This window comes from Phycodurus eques, chromosome 10 (genome assembly GCF_024500275.1).
Source record: "Phycodurus eques isolate BA_2022a chromosome 10, UOR_Pequ_1.1, whole genome shotgun sequence".
Taxonomy (NCBI): domain Eukaryota; kingdom Metazoa; phylum Chordata; class Actinopteri; order Syngnathiformes; family Syngnathidae; genus Phycodurus; species Phycodurus eques.
Window position 1 is genome coordinate 12,186,310 of NC_084534.1, and position 14,675 is coordinate 12,200,984.

General features: G+C 41.6%; 1 protein-coding gene across 10 annotated transcripts in view; it reads right to left on the reverse strand.

Moving 5' to 3' along the window:
- Window positions 1-14,675, reverse strand: part of dlgap4b (discs, large (Drosophila) homolog-associated protein 4b) — a 138,118-nt gene that overhangs the window by 39,693 nt on the left and 83,750 nt on the right. For 7 of the 10 annotated variants that reach the window (XM_061688264.1, XM_061688273.1, XM_061688267.1 and 4 more), the window contains one exon: window positions 12,839-12,887. The exons of 2 other annotated variants lie outside the window; for them this stretch is intronic. The gene's annotated coding sequence lies outside the window, so the exon portion shown is untranslated. Of the gene's footprint in view, window positions 1-12,664; window positions 12,754-12,838; window positions 12,888-14,675 lie in introns of those variants that run through there. One more of the 10 variants, XM_061688274.1, reaches the window with a different exon arrangement.

A 14,675-nucleotide genomic window follows, 5' to 3' on the forward strand; every position in this document is an offset into this window, starting at 1 on the left:
TCTTTTATGTACAACTGAAAAACTGAAAACTGAAGTGATCGTGATGAGCACAAATGCTCATAAACTCATGATAGCCTTTCACAACTTTAGGTCCAAAAACGTGTGTTTAGAGATACATTGTACTGTATATCCATGTACTGTATTGTTCAGCCAGTACGTTTCAAAATATGACCGATGTCCCTCTTAGGGTCTTTTGTCAATGATAAACCAATTCCATAAATATTAAATAGTAATTTTATGAATGTTTATGTCATCGAGGCTCTAATCTGTGGTTTGCAATGCATGTAATTACACATTTCTTAATTACTAATTCATTACGAATTAACTATCAATGTTGTAGTAGTCTTCAAAATGTACAAATGTGCAACTGTTAAAACCAGCAGGATAAGTCATGTCATGATCCATGCCCTGCAGGTCCTCTTTTGGAGCTTGGGTGACGCCGTGTGCCTTGTCTCTCCCTCTCCCCCTCTATCTCCCTCGCAATCAGCAGCACCTGTGCAACGCACCTGTCTTCAAGCAGCACTGATTACTAACTGCAGTTAAAGCCTGTCAAGTTCTACAGCCTTCGCCTGAGTATTGACGCTTGTTTCTGACTCACCGGCCGACTCTCATGTTTTTGTGATACGATTGTATGATCCTACAACCCGCATCTGTACGCCCCCGATTGTGTTCTTCCCCGTACTCCCAGTGTTCGTTCCATGCCTTCCCTGTCTCACTGACCGCTCCAGCCACGCCGCCAAGCCACACCACCTGCTCACGTTCCCGCTTCCTGCTCGCTCCTTGCTCCCGACGGCCCGCCACCTCGCCATGGATATCCTTACCCTGTGCCAACCTACAATAAATAAATCTACTCCCTCCGCCTCACTCTGCGGGTCCAATTCCCACCCTACTACGCTCCGTGACAAGTCATATTTGATGAAAAGACAACCCAATGAAAGATTGAATGAAGATGTAAACAATTGCTTGAATTAAATACTAAAAATTAAGACAAATTATGTTAGGCAACAACAACACCATGTGTTATGTGTTCAGCAAAGTTTGCTCAAACACTCTATATAACCTAACAGTAATGTTAGCATCGATGCATACACAACACTAATATTACAGACCACTAAAATAGGTGATGGTGAGGGTGGGGGTAGGGTTCACCATGGCAAAAGCACCACAGTTCTCCTTATTAAAAGCTATAAAAATAATTTAATAAGTTTTATCAAGAGCGAGTTGTTTCGTCCGACTGTATATTGTACTTTCGATAATTCTACACGTTAAGCTTAACACTGGGTAGTCGCAAATTCCCCCCAAAATATTGCTTAAATCACTAGGTGATGGATTTCAAATTCCATTTTACCACACAGATATCAGCAATAACCGCACATTCTTGCTTCCCCTGTGCCTTTCGGTTTACATTTCGTTGCAGTAAAGAAAGAAATGCAACTATTGGTAAATATTAGATCAATCACTATGACAATAAAAGCTATGATAATAAAGCTTTATGAAGCATCATCAGAAGAGTAAGAAGAAAGGAAACCCAATGTGGTCAAGAATTAAATAAAGTCTCAGACTCACCCAGCATCTATTTTGAATTCACCTTCCAACTTGGCACACTGGACCGATACCATATGAGTGACGTAAACCACTGCTGGTCACCCATTGAAAGAACAGATTTGCATTTTTGTTATGTTGTAAGATTTGAGGACGCGTGGTTAGATATGGAAAAAAAATAAACACACATGCTAAAGTTAGCTTATCCTGGTAACGGGCCTTAGGTCTGGAGTGAGGAGTAATATACTCCACTGTCTCCACTTTGCTGCAGTCTCCCCTTTAATAAAAATGTTCCTCCATAACATGGCCAACAGTCAAATATTAAGAAGCAAAAACCAAAAAATTGGCTCTGTTTTTATTGTTTCCTCGAGTGTCTGAGGCGTTCAATGTGGTGTGGTTTTCAAAGCCTCCCGTATATTTTTGACATGGAAATCCCAATGTGTGTCACTGATGGTGTCGTGGTAAACTCTCCTGACTTCGGTGCAAACAGCATGGGTGAGTGAGTTCGCATTAAGTGATTGTGCGAGTAAGTTTGAAAGGTTGTCTTTCTCGACATGTGCCCTAAAGCGATAATATGGCCTCCAGCTCCCTACAATCCTGAACAGGATAAGCGGATGGATGAAAAGTCCAGTGCTCTACACTGAGGCAATTACAGCTTGAACTGAGCTGGTACTGTGCAGTGGAAAAGCGACACTCAATGTGAGCCACGGAGAGAGCATGTGCTTGTGGACTTTTAAGATCTGGTGCAAAACAGAGGGATTAATTCAAATTGACATCAGTATGCACACACACAGCCACAAGCATATTCTTATGACTGCACATATATTACAATGCTTGAATGCACCACTGAAGACACTTACACACACACACACACACAGCCGCGCACACACACACATGCGCGCGCACACACACACGCACACGCGCACACACTCACACACACACACACCGCACGCAAGTGAAAAAGCTCGAAGAGCCATTACTCTGATGACACTAAAAAAAACGAACCTGAGTTGCTCTTTGACTTTTAAACAGCAATACCATCAGTAAATCCCATCTCTTTCATGGTAATATGCAGACAATATTGAAAACATCCATGCGTTTTAAAAGGGAGTATTTTGTTTATCCACCTGAGTTTACCATCAGAGGGCACTACACAGGGTGGAACCTCTGTTTTTTATCATGAGCTTTCAAAAGATTTCAAACATCTAAGCAGCGTTTGAGTCTTATTCCAAAGCCTATAGGCTCAAGTTGTCTTGCTTTGCATGTGTATGAGCATTCATCCACAGTCTGTTATGAGCACCCAGATTTAGACTCATCCCTCCAGCTGAATCCTGAAATCTAATCCACTTTAAAATGCCCTCGGCATGACATCAAAGCCACAGTTCAGTCCAAAAGATCTTGCAGAATTCACCCTGACAGAGGAAGTAGTGACCCAATATTTCTTGCTGCATCAGGGGTGACCATGTGGCAGGAAATAGAGGACACCAAATGGGTCGAATTCCATATTCATGCCTTTTCAATACCCACATAACAATAATACTGTAATGGCTGTCTGTAAACCCGCCAACCTGTCAGATGAACCGGGTGGGAGCTGTTGCCATGACAACAGCCAAAAAGCCAGTAGGACAGGCCAAAATGGCACACAGATACCTTTAATATGACATTTAGGAGATGTGATCTACAAAACATCAGCTCATATGACTTTTACCCCAAAGTCATAATACACAGTACATCCATCAGAATCAGAATCATCTTTATTTTCCAAGTATGTCCAAAAAACACACAAGGAATTCGTCTCCAGTAATTGGAGCCGCTCTAGTACGACAACAGACAGTCAATTGACAGAGAACAATTTTGAGACATAAAGACATTGAGAAAAACAGTCACTGAGCAATAAAGGGTTGCTAGTTATCTGGTAATGCCGGTACATTATTATTTTTTTAATTTTTAATTTTTTTTTGACAATTGTGCAAAAAGCATCCATGCATGCATCCATCTGCAATGTACTGTAAAGGAAAGGAGGTTGTATTGTATTGTATTGTAGTTTTATTAAAAGGTAGTATATAACAGAAATGCGGTAGTCTCACAAGCATGTGTAAATAAGAACAAAAAAAGAAGGGTTTCTAACACAACAAAGGTCAGAGATAATTCATTGGGTTCATTGGCATGTGTGAAGAATTTCCAGTCGTAGCACCAAAATAACACCTTTATGATGTGAAAACAGTTAGACTACAATAGTTCTCAGCAGAGTGCAGACCTCTGGCATGGCAAAAAATAAATAAATAAATAAATAATTTGGATCTGCATCATATTCCATCCATCCATTTTCCATAGCGCTTGTCCTCACTGGAGTCATGAGTGAGTTGGAGCCGATCCCAGCTGACTTTTGGTGAGAGGCGGGGTACACCCCGGACTGTTGGCCAGCCAATCGCAGGGCACAACCAACCATTCACACTAACACCTAAGGACAATCTATCATCTTCAACTACTCTAACATGCATGTTCTTAGAATGTGGGAGGAAGCCGGGAAACCCAGAGGGTTGAAACCACTACATCACTGTGCTACGGGAACCATATTTCACACCTGACTCTTAAGAAAGCCAAGATGGCGCCTAACTGTGTGGTTGCCTCGGTTACGTGCTCTCGAGTACTATCTATTCGTGTTTTTCGTTCGTCTTTGGAGACATTACGTGACTCACTTAAACAAGGGAAGTCTTGCTAAACATTAGGGAGTCTTTCTTTCTTTCACCAACTTTCACAAATCTGCTCAGATTCTTCTCTGAGTTACTTACCAGAGCGGCAGCTGCGGCGTATGGTGGAGTTCCGGTCAAGCTCTATAAGAGAAGACTCCGAATGGCGCTCCCGTCGATTCACTTTGCAAATCTACGCTCCCTACCCAAGAAAATGGACAAACTTCATCTTCTCACACCTTGGACGTTCCACCGCCAGGTGCTTCACGGAGACATGGCTTTGTGAACGTGTCCCTGATGGCGCTGTAATGCTTCCGTGCTTCCAACGACACCAGGCAGACCGCGTCACAGAGATATCAGGGAAAACAAAAGGCGGTGGGATATGCTTCTATAGCAAGGAAAAATGGTTTTACCGGCGTCACGGAGCTCAGCGCACACTGCAGCCCGGACTTGGAGTCGCTGTTTTTGAACTGTAAGCCACTCTACTCACCGCACGTGTTTGCCTCTTTCATACTCTCGAGTGTCTACATTCCTCCTCAAGCTAACCCGAATGCCGCACTGCTAACACTCGCTGACCAAGTAAACAAACTAAAAAAAAAGTACCCAGATTCACCCCTCATTATTCTTGGGAACTTTAAAGGTCAGAGGACAAAGATGTTATGGGGTCAGCTAAAATTCAGATTTTCATTGTTTATATGTTATGTAATACATGCACGTAACTTCCAGCAAGTTTTCAACTATAGTTTAGCGGAAAACTAGGTTTTTATTACGCGTGTTGAGCACTCTCCGAACATACCCGAAGCTCGAGACACCGGGGTGTCTCACGCTGTCCAACTGCCCCGTGTTAACCATCGAGACCTTCAAGGGAATTATAGTCTCTCAGGACCTGAAGTGGCCCAGCAGAGGGTGTACTTTCTGCGGCTTCTGACGAAGAACAGCCTGCCACAGGAGCTGTTGAGGCAGTTCTACACAGCAGTCATCGAATCAGTCCTGTGTTCATCCATCACAGTTTGCTTTGGTACGCCCACAAAAAAGGACACACTCCGACTGCAACGTACAATCAGGACTGCTGAAAAAAATTTCAGTACGCCCCTACCTACCCTTGAAAACTTGCACGCTGCCAGAACGAAGACAAGAGCATGCAAAATCCTCTTGGACCCTCCACATCCTGGTCACCACCTCTTCCAGCTTCCCTCAGGTAGGCGCTTTCGAACAATGCAAACTAGAACTAGCAGACATTCCGACAGCTTCTTCCCTCTTGCCATTAACCTCTTAAAATGAACTGGTCGCCAGCCAATCGCAGGGCACATATCACATAACCATTTGGACTCACATTCACACTTACGGGAAATTTAGAGTCTTCAATCAACCTAGTACGCCTGTTTTTGGGATGTGGGAGGAAACCGGAGTGCCCGGAGAAAACCCACCCAGGCACGGGGAGAAGATGCAAACTCCACACAGGCGGGGCCGGGATTTGAACCCCGGTCCTCAGAACTGTGAGGCAGATGTGCTAACTCGTCGTCCACCGTGCCGGCAAGCAATTAGAATAATAAATCTTACTTGTAGAGTGCTTTTAAAAGGTTTTCGAAGACTGTACAGGTTAAGAACAGAGTTAAAAAAAAATACTGATAAAATGCATTACGAGGATATACCATTAATTGGCAAAAAGAACAGGGAAATAATCTTCCAAGTATCCATTTCCAAACTTTGTGTTGTATGTTGAGACCATCCTCTTGCGCGTAAAAGAAAATGATGAGACTTTCTGAGTCAGAGAAGGTTAATCTTAGCATGTTTTTTAAAACTTCTATTTATATAGTGAGTGGGCTGTGTAAATTAATCAGTAAGCTCACACAGGTTTGAAATTTTGCAAATCTGGCATGACTCATCGAAAAAAATAAATAGATTTGAGGAGGCAGCCTCCCATCTCTTGAATAGATTAGGTGTTTCATATTTATTTATTTTTTTTTTTGGGGGGGGACTACTCTCGTCAAAGCTTTCAGTTGTTTTTTAAGATCTTGCGTTTAGTTTAAATGTGCTTTAGTTTGAGTTTTATCTGGTCTTGTTTAAGTAAGACCAAGTTCCACGTGATCTCATCAGCCTTTTGCTTCATTCTGTCAGCCAATCAGTTCCTTCCCTGTCCTTGTGTTGAACAAGTTCATACTTCATACTACCAGAACAGCTGCTGAGTCATGGGTGGAGAAACACGGTGTGGGGATGGATTTTAGTCTGATTGTGATATCACACACTTGTCAGTGGCTTGCTTATGTGGGCTAGATACATACCGACTTTTGGGCCATATTTACCCTCCCTTGAGAACAAAGTCAGCAAAAGCCCGATTCAATCAACTTCATTTACAGATTTGAGGTCCAGGGATAGAGAAACAAGGTGCACAATATGAAACAAAAACGTAAAAATATACAGATACACACATTTTCTGATGTCTCTGAGCTGTCATCCTCTGTTGTGGGCACAGATGGATAGTAACGTGCTACATTTACTCCAATTCATTTGCTCAAGTAACATTTTGAATAAATTGTACTTGTCAGAGTAGTTTTAATGAATCATACTTTTGACTTTTAGTCAAGTACTGGTATTTATGTTAAGAAGAAACATATATACATGCTGTTTGCTACTTTCATTTATCAAAAATTGCGTGCGCAATCTATTTTTAGATTTTCGTTTTTGACTCCGCATCTGGCGCCGTTGCTTCAATCCACCGTGATTTCCAAAGTGATGTTTGACATGAGAAAGTCACGTCACAAAGTCTTCTATTTGGTTTCGCGGGCCAATTAAAATGAAGCGTGACAGCCGTGCGCGACTGGTGTTTCCATTACAGACTACGAAAAACAACAACTTTAACAGATAGCGTAGTTTTATCACTGCCTAAATTTGGATATTTCAGCCCACTTCTAACTTGAGAAAACACCTTGCGGTAAGTTGCAGATGTTTTTGCTACTTGGCTGTTTTGGCTGTGCATGTGGAAACATTAGCACTATTTTATAGTCACAAGTAACTGTAAAACATTCATCTTCTGGGGTATGTTCTATTCTCTCTCTCTCTCTGTCTCTCGCTCTCTCTCTCTCTCACACACACACACACACACACACACACAGACAGACACACACATGCACGCCCACACGCACGCGCACACGCACACACACACATTATTTGGAGGATTACTTTTTACTTTTACGTGAGTCATATTTTCTAAAGTAAGAATACTCTTAATTGAGTACAATATTTGGCTACTTTACCCACCTCTGGTGGTGTGTTAAGAAGGATTTTTCCTCCCCGATCTGCTCGGCAAACGGTCGGGGTCGACAATGGAAAACGTTAAACCTATTAAATATTTACGATTGCAAATCCTTGTGTGTGTGGTCACCGCCGAGTCGGGCCGAGTCACAGACTCCGTGACATTAACGATAGCCAGTTAGAAAGTGACCCAAATAGAGGTTGTGTTTGCACTTTCCAAGGACAGCCTTGGTTAGATGTGAGGTGTGCTGTGTTGGTCAACTCGAGTACGCCACACACTATAAGAGCAGTAATCACACGAAGTACTTGCCGATTTTTACCTCGACGTGTGGGGTCTCGGTTAAGATGTTTCAAATCGATACAGTATATGTTTAGCCTGCTTTAGTGACACATTTTCCTAAATAGCCTGCTCCAAAAAAACAACAACTAATAATTAGTAATTTCACACTATATAGGTGGACAGTTACTCCAGAGACCCAAATATTCGTATTCAAACAATTGGAAAGTCACTTTTCCATATTATCTCCCCTTTAAGGTTCTGTTGTACATATAATACACCAAATGGAGAAGCAAAACTAAGTTCAACCCTCTGATATGGGGGAGTTGCTTCAATCTCTTCAGTGCAGACATCACATCACTGCAGTCTCATGCAGCGGGAGCTCCACTTTGATCAAAGCGTTGCTGCACTTTGTGCCTTTCGCTGATCTGATCATCCCCTGGCAAATGTTGCCTGTCACACTTAAATTGCGTAGTCTGAATTTTCCACAGTGAATGTTGTGTGATTCATTGATCATCAGATTAATTATACAGCGTGGAGACAAAAGCCAGTGTCAAATGTGACCTCCGGATCCATTTCTAGCACCTTCATCAGGGCCTATTGTGAGTGTGATTCCGCTTCCACCTTCTCATCCATCATCCGGGGAGACTTGCCCCAGGGTCCTCACTGGAGGGATGTAGAGCAGCTTTGTCATTGGAGCATTATGTTATCACCAAAACACAGCTACACAGCTGGCAGGACCACCATTTCGACAGGAAACTGCAAATATATATGCACATGAGATGGTCCTCAGTATGCATATGTACACGTGAGACTGTTAATCAGTGTATTTTAATGCAAATGCTTTTTTTGCCCAGAGACATGACAGGGACCGAATCTCATATGGCTCAGGAAGGATGAGCATGAAAGAATGAATGACCGTGGATTGACATTAAATGATTTATTTATCTACATTGAGGAGATTTTATGAAACATAATCCCTTAAGTATAAGGCAAGTAGTGCCATTGATTTAGGTTTAAGACTAGCAACATTGTGTAGAAGTCTTCTCAACAGTTTCATTTATTTATGGCTGGGTTTGTACAACTTGTCCTCACTCATACTGTATTGAAATAATCTGGTGGCTCGGAGAGCACAAGGCAAGAAAAATAAGAGGGAGAAAAAGTGAGACAGCAAAAAACACTGCAGAAATGTTTGAGGTTACCATGTTTCTAGAAGTGTGGCATCAATGCAATATATTTCTATAAAATTGTAAATTGTGTGGAGACAGTAGTAGACAATAGGTCTACACTATGATCTTCATCTTTTTGAAAACATGCAAGTTATAGAATGTTGTGCATTTAATTGAGTTGAATAAATACTTGATCTTTTAAAACTGAGTCAGAAATGTGGCACCCACAGATACGCACACAACTCTGTAAAACCCACCAATTATCAATAGTCCTGATTTCAACTTGTCATATGTACAAAGCACACCTGTTCCTGGAATCAGGTTCTTACATTCCAATTTCTAGACTGCCATGGGCAAGACAAAAAAACTGTCAAAGATGTCAGGGACAAGATTGTAGACCCGTGCAAGGCTGGAATGGGTAAGAAAACCATCAGCAAAAGGCTTGGTGAGAAGTTGACAACTGTTAGAGTCATTATTTAAAAGAGAAAGATGCAAATTGACCAATAATTGCCCTCAGTCTGGAGTTTCATGCAAGATCTTCCCTTATGGAATGAGGATGATCATGAGAAAAGTAAGGGAACAGCCTGAAAGTCAGTCAGTTTTCCTTTAGGCCAGTCACTGCTGCTGAGATGCATAAGACCCTCAGACTTTTGGATTCCAGGAAATCGAGAGGCCCAGACAAACTAGAGCCCCATTTTTTATTGCTGATTGATTTGATTTCATTGCTTTACCCTTAACGTCTATTTTCAATTTGTCTTTAGCGTTTGGTGAAATTCTTTGCATATGGAAATCTGCTTTTGTACTCCCCCTGTTAAAAAAAAAAAAAGGGGAGGGGGGTGGGGTGAAACAATTTCAAATAAAATAAATATTGAAGACTCTAAATTGCGCGCAGGTATGAATGTGAGTGCGAATGGTTGTTTGTTTATATGTGCCCTGCGATTGGCTGGCGACCAGTTCAGGGTGTACCCCGCCTCTCGCCCCGAGATAGCTGGGATAGGCTCCAGCATGCCCACGACCCTAGTGAGGATAAGCGGAACGGAAGATGAATGAATGAATGAACACAGCAAGAACATGATCAGAAGGCCATCCAAGTGTTCAATCAGATTACTGTACTCTGATGTCACCATCTACACCAGTGCTAAGCAAACTACGCCCCGTGGGCCACATGTGGCCCGTTATTCATTTCAATTTGGCCCACAAAAGACTGGTACATAATCGCCCAAATCATATCAAAATCATGACTACATTCATTTGACCTTGTCCTGTAATGCCCAGTGGTTCCACCGGGTGGCGCAGTAGGCACAGTGATACATTGACTTGACTTTGGCTGCTCTGTTTTTACTCTGCTACTGCTCGGAACTCATCCTCAACCACGAGTGGGTCAAAGAAAAGAAAAGTCGACAGTGAGTGGCGAGTGTTTAATAGAGAATGGACTACTAAATACTTTTTCACTTTTCACTCACTTTTTCAAAGGCTGTATGCCTTATTTGCCAAGACACCATTGTGGTTTTAAATAAATACAACATCAGCCGTCACTTTTCTACCAAGGATGCCAATTATGCTAACAACCCATCAACGCAGGAACGCATGGATATGGCTCACCGGTTCAAATCCATCTTGCAGGCTCAGCAAAACACCTTTATCTGACAAGCTGCCAGCCAAGATTCAGACACAAAGGTTAGTTTTTTTGCTGGCAGTCAAACTAGCGAAGACCAACCAGCAAGCCTCTTTCCTAAGGGGGAGTGTCTGAAAGAATGCATGGTAGAGACAGCGAGTATCTTGTGTCCTGAGAGCAAGAACAAATTTGAAAGCATTCGCTTATCACGCAGGACAGTGACTCGCCGTGTTGAGCTAATTGATGAAGACTTAGCTAACAAGCTAAACAAAAAAGCATAGTTATTTACATTGCATTCCTTGGCACTGGATGAAAGTAATGACATAAAGGATACCGCTCAGCTTTTAATTTGTATTATTATTAATTATTATTATTAATAATAATTTTGAGATAACGGAGGAGTTTTTGGCCGTGGAATCCCTGAAGGGAAAAATGCGTGGAGAGGATTTGTATGATAGCGTGTCGGTAGTCATCAAGAGGCACCAGCTACCTTGGAGTATGATTGCTACATTACTACAGATGGATGGCCAAATCTGACTGGAAAAACCATCGGGCTGCTACAAAGAATCCAAGAAAGGGTGAAAGAGGACAACCCTGAGCAAGAGGTCATTTTTCTACCCTGCATAATCCACCAGGAAGCGCTGTGTAAATTTGTACTGTAGCTCGACCATGTCGTAAAGCCACTTCGGCATCGTCAGTTTATTAAGTTTCTCGAAGGAACTGATGATGATCACCAGGACTTGCATTACCACTCAAATGTCCGCTGGTTAAGTTTGGAGCAAGTGTCAAGTCTAATTTTTGGCGCAACTTGAGAAAGCTGAGCTGAGTGACACAGATTGGCGTTGTGGTTTAGCTTTTGCTGTGGACATACTGACACACATGAATGAGCTGAACGTGGAGCTACAAGGGAAAGACCAGTTTGTGCATGAAATTTATACAAACATCAGAGTCTTCAAAACCAAGCTAGCTTTATTCTCAAAGCAAATGTCAAACAACACTGGCTATGCTGAAAGAGGCTCCTCGATGTGAGAAAATACAGGAAATCACTCGATGACCTGCATGGAGAATCCTGCCATGGGTTCTCTGATTTTGGAAAAATTGACAAGTAACTTCAGCTGGTGTCATGTCCCCTCATACAAGACCCTGAAACAGCGCCACAGGAGCTGCACTTGGAACTGATTGATCTCCAATGTAATACTGTCTTAAAAGAGAAGTTCAACTCTCTTAAACTGGGTGAGTTTTATGCTTCATTATGAGCGGACAAATTTGCAAAACTCCGGAAGATGGCACAGAGGATGCTGGTGTTGTTTGGCTCTACATATGTGTGTGAACAGACGTTTAGTGTGATGAACACCAACAAAGCCTCCTACAGATCCCAGCTGAGTGATGAACACCTCAGATCTGTTCTGAGAATTGCCACAACAAAACTAACACCAGACTTTGATGCATTGGCAAAAAAAGGTGATCAACAACACTGTTCCCATTAAAAGTAAATGTAAGTATTAATACTACAATGCCTTTTTTAATGTCTGATATGTAAGCATCTGGTCCTGGCTTGGCCCGCTTGTCAAATTTTAAAAGCCAACGTGGCCCCTGAGCCAAAAAGTTTGCCAACCCCTGATCTACACTGTCGTATTCTGATGTATTAATAAGCACTATAGCACCACAATTGATTTTGGGGGGAATTTTAGCTTGGTAACAGCACCCACACACATTCTGTGTGCTTTACATCACAAGTACATCTGCTTGGTGTATAAGAATCTAAATGAGATGAGAGAGAAAAGTACTGAGGACATCTTGACTAAATGATGCACATTTATTATTATTTTTTTTTTTGTGGTGCTCTCAGATGGTCTTCCGAAAGTGATGTCAATCTGTAGTTTCATATTTCATCATGCCTTATACAACATTTCAGACTCAACTTCAAGGTTTGTAGGCATTCAATCATAATGTTTCAAAGTCAAGAAACGGAACCCTCTGCAAAACCTACTGGAAAGTCTCATATCTTCGTTTGTTATTGACATCGCCTCAAGCCCTCCTTGTGCTAGGGAAGAAAAATTTGTAAAACTGGAAAATGAGAGGAAGGTTGTGTTTGAAATGTGAATTTGACTTTCTCTACCTCCAGCAAGTCTTCTTTGAAGTCTTGTCAGTGCATTTGCAGGGAATTGCAATTAGCTGCTGAAATAGTGCACCCGGTTGAAGGTGAAGATGTTCCAGCATTGTTCCATCATGTTTGAGCTTCATTAAAAAAACAACAACAACATGAGTGGTTAAGGTCAAGTGAAAGACTTACATTGGCAGCTCATTTCTGTGAAGCCTTAATGTGAAAGTGTGGAGGGTTCCTGAAAGAGAAAACATTGTGATATCAACCTACAGTACCTTGTCATGCTTTACTTGCCACAACACATTGAACATTTGAGGATAAAGCATTTTCACGCGCATTACCACCTGTGTTCAAATAATCAGATCGTGGGCTCAAGTGCTTGAGGCCAAGTGATGTTCGGGTTCAGACAAGGAAAAGTCTACTTTTACACTTCTTCGACCTACTTTCCTGCTCCTGTCTCAATAGCACATTTTAATCACAGCAGGCTCCCACACATCCATATTCTGCTGTCTTTTATAACACCTACAGTGTTTGAGACTCTGACAATGTTGAATGTGGACTCCCATCACCCCCGCACTTCAGCAAACACTCACCACGTGTGCTGTATGATAACACCACTATGTACACAGAGGGGTTCGCTCTCTGGCACAAGATTGTGCTTTTGCATTGGTATCTGTGTGCAAATTAAAATGTGCATTTGAGTATTGATCTATTTCTTCCTACTGTCCATATATAAAGAGTACACTGCATCCCAAGCAAATGCCAAATACAGTATAAACCTTTTCATTTTTTTCTACCTACTCAGTAGTAAATACTCATTGTCTGATGATGACCTTCCAAATCTAGCAGAATAACACATGAAACTTCATAAGAAAACTCAATTTTGCATCATTCATCACTTCAATGGGACATTTAAAAAATGCAGAAACATATAACCTTGATGTTGTTATTCATATAATGCTGCTTCTTCCTGCATGAAAACCGCTTGATGTGCACAAACATTTGAGACCACCATTATAGTTAAATGACGCTCAACTAAATTTGATGAAAATACCAATATCTTGAATTTATGTGCATGGTATCTAAACAACAGACACATGCAATGTTAATGGTGCACAGGAATCAATTTGTATCCAGATATCCTCCACACAAAACACAGGCGGTACTGTACTGTATATATGAAGTACATCCTGTTGCAATTATAGAATGTTTTACTTTGTCCTTAATACATGTTAGTCAATTATGTGGATATTAAGGATGGGCATAATAACATTGATTTTTTTGGAATTCGGTCGACTGTGTGGAATTGATTATTGAATAATTGTGTCTTGCGGCAATTGAGTCAAAACAGAGAACGCTACTTGGCTAACAATGGCAGCGCATCCGGGTAGCCTTATTCAACCCAATAAGGCACTGGTAATAAAACAGGAGTTCAGAACAGGAAGACTCTCCCGATCCTGTATAAAAATACTTTGTGGTTTTTAAATGGTGATCTATTTAAGGAAAAAAACTCTTCAGTTACCTGGCCCTGTGTGAAGAAGTGATTAACGCCCTTGTTTCATCATGAATTAATTGTGGCTAACCAAAATTATGGGTTAATTTTCACTGATTACACCCAAGCCTGATGACCTCCAGCCCTGTCCAATCAAGTAATCACTTAATCAGAATCTGCCCAGACAAAATCAAGTCCGACAAAAGATCTAAAAAAGCAGCAACAAAATGACATAATCAAAAGAAATTCCAGAACCGTCGAGAAACAACGTAATTGACATCTATCAGTCTGGAAAGGGTTACAAAAGCCATTTGGATGGCAATATATTACACATTCTTAGTAGTGCTAGGCACAGTGCATGCCGATGGTTAGTTTAAATTTTAAATATCTCTATATTATAGGGCACACATAAACAAACAACCATTCGCACTCACATTCACACCTACGGGCAATTTAGAGTCCTCGATCAACCTACCATGCATGTTTTCGGGATGTGGGAGGAAACCGGAGTGCCCGGAGAAAACCCACGCAGGC